The 13,187-nt window shown below is 49.4% G+C and overlaps 1 long non-coding RNA gene across 1 annotated transcript; it reads right to left on the reverse strand.

The window, feature by feature from the left end:
* Positions 1-8,762: 8,762 nt before the first annotated feature.
* LOC148225013 (uncharacterized) lies at positions 8,763-12,520 on the reverse strand. The gene is made up of 2 exons (XR_015805349.1): positions 12,432-12,520; positions 8,763-10,358 (listed from the first exon to the last, which is right to left on the reverse strand). It is a non-coding gene; the product is annotated as an uncharacterized LOC148225013 (long non-coding RNA).
* Positions 12,521-13,187: the final 667 nt, after the last annotated feature.

Genomic DNA, 13,187 nt, shown 5'->3' on the forward strand with positions numbered 1-13,187 from the left:
TATATGGCCAAAGGGCACACATCTTGGACACCCCCATCTCCAAAGCTGGCTCAAAAATCCCTCCCGCAGAGTCCCGAATCCACATCCCGCTTTCATCCTCCCTGTGGGCGGAAGCCCTCGACTTATCTCTCCGACGTCCGAAGATGCGAACCCACGGCAGTTGTAAAGGGAGGCCACCTCATCCTCTGCAATTTCATGTTCTCACCAGGCTGCTGTCACTCATGTCAGCCGCTATAAATGAAATCAACCATCAGTGTATGATCTGAGCAGCACCATCAGCCAAAACATGACAATTCTGCCGCTCACCATCTCCTGACAACACTGGAGGGCCACACGCAGAGCCTGACGCCGTCATCACAGGGTATGCGTGGCTGAGGGGGGGACAAGGTGATGCGACATTGCTCAAACTTGAGTGCACCCACACTACTCCACCCTACCTCCCCAACTCACCACAGCTCCTTACCTATTCCTGAAGGTTACCTGGATGGCATCTCCAAACAGGAAAAGGTCAAGGCTTCATCACAGGCTCCTGGAATACTTCCCGAGTTCTCAGGACAGTGCAAAACCACTTTTCTTAGCGAGGAGGGGTCTCACCTTAATAAAAGTGCAATGCCTAAAACACACCAACAGTAACGGACGCTTAGACTTGCACCAGAAATTGAGACCTTTACCACAAATAACTGCTTCTGTCACTGCTCACCTTGCCCACTTCCACCTGACAGCTGATATCCACCATCACTTCCTAAAAATAAAGAGAAAGAACAGTGCTGTAACACAGCCACCACTTATGCTTCCCCGGCGAGGACAAACAGTCACCGACCTGCTTGGGGCAACCCCCTCACCCACAATGGGGCGCTCTGCTTCTGATTTAAACCATCTGCATCTGAAAGGAAGTTATGACAAAGGTTAAAGCCCTGCACAGCTCCAGAGGCCTTGTTTCTACCTAGGAAAACCATCCAGAATCCAAATATACTCTGCATTACAAATTTCAAGTCCCCAGCATTTATGCTTTTACCCCCACTCCCACACTGCGCAGCAGGGCAGAACGATCCCAGGCCAGACACGCAAACGCCTCTGACACAGGGGATGACAAACAAGGGGATGCAACAGCCAGAGAAAACTCATTCAGAAGAGCGACTGCAAGCACGGAGAGAACGAGGAAGGACACGGTCGAGATGAGAGCGACGCTGACCTGATGAGGCTCAGCGAAGCCGGCAGGAACAAGACGCTAACAGGACGATTCATTCCAAGAACCGCAAAGATGGATGCCTGAGAATCCTACGCTCAGAATCCTCTACCTATCTTCACACTCCTGCAAGTCCTACTCCACTGAAAATCGATCTCTGCAGCGCAGAGAACAAGACCTTAAAAAAGACATCTCATCTCTCTTGAGACGCATCCAATCAGATAACGATGCCTGTCCAAGCTCCTGAATCAAAGGTTTGAGGGTACCGGTGCCAGGCTGAGGAAGGAAGCAATCAGAGATGGCAAGAATGACGCCAGAGTTTCCAGAAAGAACCTTGAAGGGCAAAGGGAAAAGACATGCCACACGAGACACACTAAAGATACACAGAGCACGATAGACAAGTGACACAACAAACACCAGGACCGCTCTGCCCTGTGCACCTCGGCATCCTCAAACCGACACCTGAAATGGTCCAAGGGGACACAGCCTGGACGTCCTCGGCTCCAAACATGACTCAAAAATCCCTCCCGCAGGGTCTTGACCCCATATCCAACTTCCATCCTCCCTGTGCGTGGAAGCCCTTCACTTATCTCTCGGACGTGTGGGGATGCGAACCCACAGCAGGTGCGAAGGTAGGCCGCCTCGTCCTCTGGCAATTCTGCGCTCTCAAAGCGCTGCTGTCATGGATGGCAGTTGCAATAAAGGAAATCAATGCATGATCTCAGCAGCACCATCGGCCTAAACACGACAATTTTGATGCTCACCATCTCCTGACAATGCCAGCACCCTCGGGCCACACGCTTCGGCCACACGCAGAGCCTGACGCCGTCATCACAGGGTATGCGTGGCTGAGGGGGGGACAAGGTGATGCGACATTGCTCAAACTTGAGTGCACCCACACTACTCCACCCTACCTCCCCAACTCACCACAGCTCCTTACCTATTCCTGAAGGTTACCTGGATGGCATCTCCAAACAGGAAAAGGTCAAGGCTTCATCACAGGCTCCTGGAATACTTCCCGAGTTCTCAGGACAGTGCAAAACCACTTTTCTTAGCGAGGAGGGGTCTCACCTTAATAAAAGTGCAATGCCTAAAACACACCAACAGTAACGGACGCTTAGACTTGCACCAGAAATTGAGACCTTTACCACAAATAACTGCTTCTGTCACTGCTCACCTTGCCCACTTCCACCTGACAGCTGATATCCACCATCACTTCCTAAAAATAAAGAGAAAGAACAGTGCTGTAACACAGCCACCACTTATGCTTCCCCGGCGAGGACAAACAGTCACCGACCTGCTTGGGGCAACCCCCTCACCCACAATGGGGCGCTCTGCTTCTGATTTAAACCATCTGCATCTGAAAGGAAGTTATGACAAAGGTTAAAGCCCTGCACAGCTCCAGAGGCCTTGTTTCTACCTAGGAAAACCATCCAGAATCCAAATATACTCTGCATTACAAATTTCAAGTCCCCAGCATTTATGCTTTTACCCCCACTCCCACACTGCGCAGCAGGGCAGAACGATCCCAGGCCAGACACGCAAACGCCTCTGACACAGGGGATGACAAACAAGGGGACGCAACAGCAAGAGAAAACTCATTCAGAAGAGCGACTGCAAGCACGGAGAGAACGAGGAAGGACACGGTCGAGATGAGAGCGACGCTGACCTGATGAGGCTCAGAGAAGCCGGCAGGAACAAGACGCTAACAGGACGATTCATTCCAAGAACGGCAAAGATGGATGCACGAGAACCCTACGCTCAGAATCCACTACCTATCTTCACACTCCTGCAAGTCCTACTCCACTGAAAATCGATCTCTGCAGTGCACAGCTGTCAATGGCAGCTCAGAATAAGACAGTAAAACACTTCTGATTGGATGCTTCTAAAGAGAGATGAGATTCTGATGCCTGTCCTAGCTCCCGACTCAAAGGTTTGATGGCACCGGCGCAGGGACGGGAAAGGTGGGAATACAGATGCTAAGAATGATGCTAGAGGTCCCAATAAGCCCCTCGAAGGACAAAGGCAAAAGACATGCCACACAAGACACACTAAAGACACACACTGCACGATAGACAAATGACACGACAGACACCAGGGCCGCTCTGCCCTGCGCACGTCAGCATTACAGGACTTACCCTTTATATGGCCAAAGGGCACACATCTTGGACACCCCCATCTCCAAAGCTGGCTCAAAAATCCCTCCCGCAGAGTCCCGAATCCACATCCCGCTTTCATCCTCCCTGTGGGCGGAAGCCCTCGACTTATCTCTCCGACGTCCGAAGATGCGAACCCACGGCAGTTGTAAAGGGAGGCCACCTCATCCTCTGCAATTTCATGTTCTCACCAGGCTGCTGTCACTCATGTCAGCCGCTATAAATGAAATCAACCATCAGTGTATGATCTGAGCAGCACCATCAGCCAAAACATGACAATTCTGCCGCTCACCATCTCCTGACAACACTGGAGGGCCACACGCAGAGCCTGACGCCGTCATCACAGGGTATGCGTGGCTGAGGGGGGGACAAGGTGATGCGACATTGCTCAAACTTGAGTGCACCCACACTACTCCACCCTACCTCCCCAACTCACCACAGCTCCTTACCTATTCCTGAAGGTTACCTGGATGGCATCTCCAAACAGGAAAAGGTCAAGGCTTCATCACAGGCTCCTGGAATACTTCCCGAGTTCTCAGGACAGTGCAAAACCACTTTTCTTAGCGAGGAGGGGTCTCACCTTAATAAAAGTGCAATGCCTAAAACACACCAACAGTAACGGACGCTTAGACTTGCACCAGAAATTGAGACCTTTACCACAAATAACTGCTTCTGTCACTGCTCACCTTGCCCACTTCCACCTGACAGCTGATATCCACCATCACTTCCTAAAAATAAAGAGAAAGAACAGTGCTGTAACACAGCCACCACTTATGCTTCCCCGACGAGGACAAACAGTCACCGACCTGCTTGGGGCAACCCCCTCACCCACAATGGGGCGCTCTGCTTCTGATTTAAACCATCTGCATCTGAAAGGAAGTTATGACAAAGGTTAAAGCCCTGCACAGCTCCAGAGGCCTTGTTTCTACCTAGGAAAACCATCCAGAATCCAAATATACTCTGCATTACAAATTTCAAGTCCCCAGCATTTATGCTTTTACCCCCACTCTCACACTGCGCAGCAGGGCAGAACGATCCCAGGCCAGACACGCAAACGCCTCTGACACAGGGGATGACAAACAAGGGGACGCAACAGCAAGAGAAAACTCATTCAGAAGAGCGACTGCAAGCACGGAGAGAACGAGGAAGGACACGGTCGAGATGAGAGCGACGCTGACCTGATGAGGCTCAGCGAAGCCGGCAGGAACAAGACGCTAACAGGACGATTCATTCCAAGAACCGCAAAGATGGATGCACGAGAATCCTACGCTCAGAATCCTCTACCTATCTTCACACTCCTGCAAGTCCTACTCCACTGAAAATCGATCTCTGCAGCGCAGAGAACAAGACCTTAAAAAAGACATCTCATCTCTCTTGAGACGCATCCAATCAGATAACGATGCCTGTCCAAGCTCCTGAATCAAAGGTTTGAGGGTACCGGTGCCAGGCTGAGGAAGGAAGCAATCAGAGATGGCAAGAATGACGCCAGAGTTTCCAGAAAGAACCTTGAAGGGCAAAGGGAAAAGACATGCCACACGAGACACACTAAAGATACACAGAGCACGATAGACAAGTGACACAACAAACACCAGGACCGCTCTGCCCTGTGCACCTCGGCATCCTCAAACCGACACCTGAAATGGTCCAAGGGGACACAGCCTGGACGTCCTCGGCTCCAAACATGACTCAAAAATCCCTCCCGCAGGGTCTTGACCCCATATCCAACTTCCATCCTCCCTGTGCGTGGAAGCCCTTCACTTATCTCTCGGACGTGTGGGGATGCGAACCCACAGCAGGTGCGAAGGTAGGCCGCCTCGTCCTCTGGCAATTCTGCGCTCTCAAAGCGCTGCTGTCATGGATGGCAGTTGCAATAAAGGAAATCAATGCATGATCTCAGCAGCACCATCGGCCTAAACACGACAATTTTGATGCTCACCATCTCCTGACAATGCCAGCACCCTCGGGCCACACGCTTCGGCCACACGCAGAGCCTGACGCCGTCATCACAGGGTATGCGTGGCTGAGGGGGGGACAAGGTGATGCGACATTGCTCAAACTTGAGTGCACCCACACTACTCCACCCTACCTCCCCAACTCACCACAGCTCCTTACCTATTCCTGAAGGTTACCTGGATGGCATCTCCAAACAGGAAAAGGTCAAGGCTTCATCACAGGCTCCTGGAATACTTCCCGAGTTCTCAGGACAGTGCAAAACCACTTTTCTTAGCGAGGAGGGGTCTCACCTTAATAAAAGTGCAATGCCTAAAACACACCAACAGTAACGGACGCTTAGACTTGCACCAGAAATTGAGACCTTTACCACAAATAACTGCTTCTGTCACTGCTCACCTTGCCCACTTCCACCTGACAGCTGATATCCACCATCACTTCCTAAAAATAAAGAGAAAGAACAGTGCTGTAACACAGCCACCACTTATGCTTCCCCGGCGAGGACAAACAGTCACCGACCTGCTTGGGGCAACCCCCTCACCCACAATGGGGCGCTCTGCTTCTGATTTAAACCATCTGCATCTGAAAGGAAGTTATGACAAAGGTTAAAGCCCTGCACAGCTCCAGAGGCCTTGTTTCTACCTAGGAAAACCATCCAGAATCCAAATATACTCTGCATTACAAATTTCAAGTCCCCAGCATTTATGCTTTTACCCCCACTCCCACACTGCGCAGCAGGGCAGAACGATCCCAGGCCAGACACGCAAACGCCTCTGACACAGGGGATGACAAACAAGGGGACGCAACAGCAAGAGAAAACTCATTCAGAAGAGCGACTGCAAGCACGGAGAGAACGAGGAAGGACACGGTCGAGATGAGAGCGACGCTGACCTGATGAGGCTCAGAGAAGCCGGCAGGAACAAGACGCTAACAGGACGATTCATTCCAAGAACCGCAAAGATGGATGCACGAGAACCCTACGCTCAGAATCCACTACCTATCTTCACACTCCTGCAAGTCCTACTCCACTGAAAATCGATCTCTGCAGTGCACAGCTGTCAATGGCAGCTCAGAATAAGACAGTAAAACACTTCTGATTGGATGCTTCTAAAGAGAGATGAGATTCTGATGCCTGTCCTAGCTCCCGACTCAAAGGTTTGATGGCACCGGCGCAGGGACAGGAAAGGTGGGAATACAGATGCTAAGAATGATGCTAGAGGTCCCAATAAGCCCCTCGAAGGACAAAGGCAAAAGACATGCCACACAAGACACACTAAAGACACACACTGCACGATAGACAAATGACACGACAGACACCAGGGCCGCTCTGCCCTGCGCACGTCAGCATTACAGGACTTACCCTTTATATGGCCAAAGGGCACACATCTTGGACACCCCCATCTCCAAAGCTGGCTCAAAAATCCCTCCCGCAGAGTCCCGAATCCACATCCCGCTTTCATCCTCCCTGTGGGCGGAAGCCCTCGACTTATCTCTCCGACGTCCGAAGATGCGAACCCACGGCAGTTGTAAAGGGAGGCCACCTCATCCTCTGCAATTTCATGTTCTCACCAGGCTGCTGTCACTCATGTCAGCCGCTATAAATGAAATCAACCATCAGTGTATGATCTGAGCAGCACCATCAGCCAAAACATGACAATTCTGCCGCTCACCATCTCCTGACAACACTGGAGGGCCACACGCAGAGCCTGACGCCGTCATCACAGGGTATGCGTGGCTGAGGGGGGGACAAGGTGATGCGACATTGCTCAAACTTGAGTGCACCCACACTACTCCACCCTACCTCCCCAACTCACCACAGCTCCTTACCTATTCCTGAAGGTTACCTGGATGGCATCTCCAAACAGGAAAAGGTCAAGGCTTCATCACAGGCTCCTGGAATACTTCCCGAGTTCTCAGGACAGTGCAAAACCACTTTTCTTAGCGAGGAGGGGTCTCACCTTAATAAAAGTGCAATGCCTAAAACACACCAACAGTAACGGACGCTTAGACTTGCACCAGAAATTGAGACCTTTACCACAAATAACTGCTTCTGTCACTGCTCACCTTGCCCACTTCCACCTGACAGCTGATATCCAGCATCACTTCCTAAAAATAAAGAGAAAGAACAGTGCTGTAACACAGCCACCACTTATGCTTCCCCGGCGAGGACAAACAGTCACCGACCTGCTTGGGGCAACCCCCTCACCCACAATGGGGCGCTCTGCTTCTGATTTAAACCATCTGCATCTGAAAGGAAGTTATGACAAAGGTTAAAGCCCTGCACAGCTCCAGAGGCCTTGTTTCTACCTAGGAAAACCATCCAGAATCCAAATATACTCTGCATTACAAATTTCAAGTCCCCAGCATTTATGCTTTTACCCCCACTCCCACACTGCGCAGCAGGGCAGAACGATCCCAGGCCAGACACGCAAACGCCTCTGACACAGGGGATGACAAACAAGGGGACGCAACAGCCAGAGAAAACTCATTCAGAAGAGCGACTGCAAGCACGGAGAGAACGAGGAAGGACACGGTCGAGATGAGAGCGACGCTGACCTGATGAGGCTCAGCGAAGCCGGCAGGAACAAGACGCTAACAGGACGATTCATTCCAAGAACCGCAAAGATGGATGCCTGAGAATCCTACGCTCAGAATCCTCTACCTATCTTCACACTCCTGCAAGTCCTACTCCACTGAAAATCGATCTCTGCAGCGCAGAGAACAAGACCTTAAAAAAGACATCTCATCTCTCTTGAGACGCATCCAATCAGATAACGATGCCTGTCCAAGCTCCTGAATCAAAGGTTTGAGGGTACCGGTGCCAGGCTGAGGAAGGAAGCAATCAGAGATGGCAAGAATGACGCCAGAGTTTCCAGAAAGAACTGTAGAGAGCTTGGTGCAGGAATGGCTAGAAGAGAGAGGCCATAGTCAGATCAATTTAGTCAGGCTGACAAAGCAGGCCTCAGCCTCAAGGGCATAGCAAGAGGGAAAGCACGTAGACTTGTGATAAGATGAACAAAGACAGACTGTAAAAGAAAAACTAGAAGAACTCTGCTAGCCATGAAATTGCAAAAGTGTAGCCACAAAGTTAGTCGATCAGCATAGTGACGCATATGGCAAGGCAACCAATGATGAGCTTAGCTTTTGCAATATGCATGAGTTAATTAAGCACTATATTTAATCGCCACTCTAATTATCAATAAACGAGACTCTGCAGATGACCGAATTGGTGTCCGTGTCTCCCTTCGCCGACAAATGGTGACCCCGACGCTGTCCCTCCGTCGCTAAAAAAGAAAACGGGGGAGAACGCGCCACGGTCGGTGAAGTTGAGTTTGGGGCCTGCTGCAACCGGGTCGGTGTCAAACGACGTAGGAAAGACACCCTCAGGAGCTACAGAGGTGGTCCTGGGCCATACGTGCTGCCGAAGCCGGAGAGTTGCAACGGCGCCGACGGTAAAAAATGGACAGGCAAGCAGCATATGATTTATTTATAGCACATATAGATAAGTTAGGGCTAAAAGAGCTTAATCCCAGGAAGGACATACCGGGGTTGTTAGCCTGGGGTTCTGCTAAAGGCTTATTCACTAACCCTCATAGTGTGCATGAGTTAAATGAGTGGCGTAAGTTAGGAGATGTACTGTGGGAGGCAGTATTAGGAGATGATAAGACGGCAAAAAAGTTAGGAAAAATTTGGCAAGTAGTTCATAACGCGCTTTTAAAGCAACAGGCAGAGAAAAGGGCGGCACAGCAGGCAGTAGAGGCATATAAAAGAAATGCTCAGTATGGTGATAATGAGCCCCTTGCACCAAGCACAAGAAGGGTTGAAATACCTATTCTTAGAGACACGGCAGGAATGGCCGATGGGGCTAGTTGCACTTGGCCCTCTGCACCCCCCTCAGAAGAACTGGGGAATAATGCTGCTAAAGCAGAGGAGGTAATTGCAGAGGGCGAAATATCCCAACCTTGCAGCGTAGAATCCCCTTGTCGGCCTGAATCTAGCACCCCTAAACCTGCCAGTGAGCCAAATCCTGTCCCTAGGGCGGAAAGCGACCTGCGGGGGGAAGTGGCAAGGCAGAGGAGGGAGGCATGGAATATGCTAGCTAGACACGGCCTGGAGACTGGGGATGACGCCGCTGTGAGCGCAGTCAAAGTCTGGACCTTTCCTGTAACATACACACAGGGAGTAAACCAACAAAGACAAGCTGTACAAGTGGGAGAGTATGAACCACTTGATTGGAAGTTGCTAGCACAGTTACGGCAGACAGTGAGTCAGTTCGGGTTTCGCAGCGAGCCAGCCAAGCAAATGCTAGACTATCTATTTGACACATATTTGTTACTGCCAAATGATCTAAAAAGCATAGCAAAATTAATTTTCACACCACATCAGCAAATGCTATTTAATGCTCACTGGCAAGCTCTTGTTGCCGAGGCAGTTGCGGTACAAAGGGGTCAGGGTGATCCCTTAGCCAGAATTACAGCAGATGAATTAATGGGAGTGGGTGCATTCCGCAGGTCAGAAACTCAGTTACTCCCGGGGGCCGACAGGGTTAGAGAAGCCATGCGTATCGTAAGAACTGCTATTGATCAGGTGAAAGATAGCTCAGGTATACCCATGTATATGGGAATAAAACAAGGAAGGGAAAAATCCTTTGGGGATTTTGTAGATAAGGCTACCGCTGCTATCGACAGGGCAGGAGTTCCAGAGTATATGAGAGGGGCGATGTTAAAGCAATGTGCGTTACAAAATAGCAATGAGGCAACAAAGAGGGTATTGTCAACTCTAGGAGCTAATTGGACGATAGAAGAGGCATTAGAAAAAATGGCGCTGCAGCCATCAGGGTCACAGGTTTTCTTAATTAATGCACTAAAAGAAATAGGTTTAGGGCTGCAGAAACAAGCTGAGTCCACACAGTCACAGGTACTAGCTGCTCTTGCCCCGCTCCGTGCTTCCACAGCAGCACCGGCCACAGCGAACAACCGCCGACCTCCTTCAACGCGATGCTTTAGATGCGGAAACGGAGGCCATTTTCGACGAGACTGCCGAGCCTCAGGAGTGTGGTGCCAGAACTGCCAGAACAACACCCACAACACGTCAGCTTGTCGCCGCCAATCGGGAAACTCCAGGCGGAGCGCGTCCGGCAGCCGCGCCCAGACACAAGTAGCCGCCGTAGCATCAGCGCCATCTCCTGTCTGCAACCAGCCACAACAGGGAGCCTGGGACTTGACTTGGCAGCCACAATAAAAACATCATTATTAACAACACGCCCCGCTAAAGTCCCAACTGGAGTACAAAGCCCGGTAACTATTAAAGGACAAGCTTTTAGAGGACTAATAGTGAGACGCTCATCAAGCTCCATTTTAGGACTGTTTGTACTACCAGGTGTCATCGATGCAGACTATACTGGGGAAATACAAATAATAGTCTATACTCCTTTTCCTCCTCTAACAATTGAGGCAAATCAGCGTATTGCTCAATTTATTCCACTTCCACAGTTAAGCCGGGGTGTTCAACCACAAACACAAACTCCGCGCAAGGACCAAGGTTTTGGATCCTCTGGTGTTGCTCTGCTCACAATGGATCTCAATACTAGACCCAAAAAGGAGGTGAGGTTCACCTATGCAGGACGTACAATAAAAATGATGGGACTTTTAGACACTGGAGCAGATACCAGCATTGTTTCTCCAGAAAAATGGCCCTGTGATTGGCCATCATTACAAACCACGGATACCGTGACGGGCGTCGGAGGGTTCACCCTCGCAAAGAAAACGCCCCCAATAAAAGTTACTATAGATGAACAGGACTTGGTAACTGTGTTATCAATAGTTGCATTACCGCCCATGGTACATTGTCTAATTGGAAGGGACATTCTAGCTCAGCTTGGGGTCGTTCTATCCAACGAGCACCCTTTGGGGTAATTGCCATTGCTTAGACTTTCCCAATCCCAATCACCTGGACTACCAATGAACCGGTAATGGTTAAGCAATGGCCTCTAAAAAGGAAAAGTCTAATACAAGCACATCAACTCGTAAAAGATCAATTTCAACAAGGACATTTAAAACTTTCCACAAGCCCATGGAACACGCCAATTTTTGTGATTAAAAAGAAATCAGAGAAATATCGTCTTCTACATGATTTAAGAGCAGTAAATGATCAAATGGAAGCAATGGAAGCATTACAACCGGGACTTCCCAATCCAGCCATGCTCCCACAACATTGGCCTCTTTTAATTATCGATTTAAAGGACTGCTTTTTTACTATAGCCTTACACCCCCAGGATACAAAAAGATTTGCATTTACCCTACCGGCAATTAACAGGGGGGAACCTGATAAAAGATATGAATGGACTGTTCTTCCACAAGGTATGAAAAACTCGCCTACCTTGTGCCAATTATATGTTGATGCGGCTTTGCAACCCCTAAGACTAAAATGGCCTGACACAATTATTTACCACTATATGGATGACATCTTATTCGCCCAGAAAACATCATTTACAAATGTTCAAATGCAAGAAATTCAAAACACTTTAGCAAAAGCATCTCTCATGATAGCTCCAGAAAAAATACAGCAATCTACACCATGGAAGTACTTAGGATGGACTATTACAAATCAAATCGTACGGCCGCAAAAACTTCAAATTGCGACAAAAATCACCAATCTAAATGAAGCACAACGCTTACTAGGAGATCTACAGTGGCTCAAACCAATTGTTGGGATACCCAACTCTCTACTAGAATCCCTCAGGCCACTGCTCAAGGGGACAGATCCAACCACACCTGTAACTATGACACCACAACAAAAAGACGCTCTCAATGGCATTATTCGCTGCGTCAATAAAGGATTTGTCTCCCGCCGGGATGTATCATTACCTATAGACCTCACCATTTGGAATACTCCTGATCATCTACTTGGAGCACTTACACAGACACAAAAGAAAACGGGGGAGATACAGGTACTAGAGTGGATAACTCCACCTTTACAAGCAAAAAGGACAATCAGTACAAAAATCGAACAAGTAGCTACCTTGATTCGTAAGGGTCGGGTAAGGATTCTGGAAATCACCGGAACAGGTCCGACCGCAATCCACCTACCCATGAAAAAGGAGGACTTAGACTGGTACCTCCTCAATTCTGAGGACTTACAAACGGCTTTGCTGGAAGCTGGAGCAGCAGTCAACACAGGACCGCTGACACCACGTCACCTTCAGTGGTTAGGAAACTGGGACTGGGTATCAAAGCCAACACGATCGGAACAGCCGATAGCGGGTGCCATCACAGCATTCACGGATGCCGGAAAGAAATCGAGGAGGGCAGCCATCACCTGGAAAGAAGGCCCTCGATGGAAAAAGCAGATAATAGACGCTGCTCCAGAGGACAGTTTACAAACATTGGAATTGCTTGCTGTTGTGTGGGCACTTAGTGAACTGCAAGGGTCTTTGAATGTGGTCACTGATTCATTTTATGTTGCAGGAGTAGCACAGAGAATTGAGGACGCCTCTGTGAAAGAGGTGCAAAACAAAAGACTCTATGAACTCTTGCTGCAGCTAAAGCGAGCAGTAGGAGCAAGGTTTAAGCCTTATTGTATCATACACATCAGAAGCCACAAGTGGGATGTAGGCTTGGGTGAAGGCAATGCCAGGGCAGATAGATTGGTTATGAATGTAGCAGATGATAGGGGAATTGAGGCAAGAGAGTCACACACACGATTTCACCAGAATGCTAAGGGATTGGTGCGTGAGTTCAAAATAGGCATACAAGAAGCTAAGGCAATAGTGAGAGCTTGTCCCACCTGCAGTCATCATAACAGTGGGGTGGGTCTTGGGTGTGGGGTAAATCCTCGGGGTCTAGAAAGTAATGAAATTTGGCAAATGGACGTTACACACGTAGCAGAATTTGGTA

The sequence above is a fragment of the Sturnus vulgaris genome, chromosome 1 (genome assembly GCF_052056855.1).
Source record: "Sturnus vulgaris isolate bStuVul1 chromosome 1, bStuVul1.hap1, whole genome shotgun sequence".
In the NCBI taxonomy this organism is placed as follows: domain Eukaryota; kingdom Metazoa; phylum Chordata; class Aves; order Passeriformes; family Sturnidae; genus Sturnus; species Sturnus vulgaris.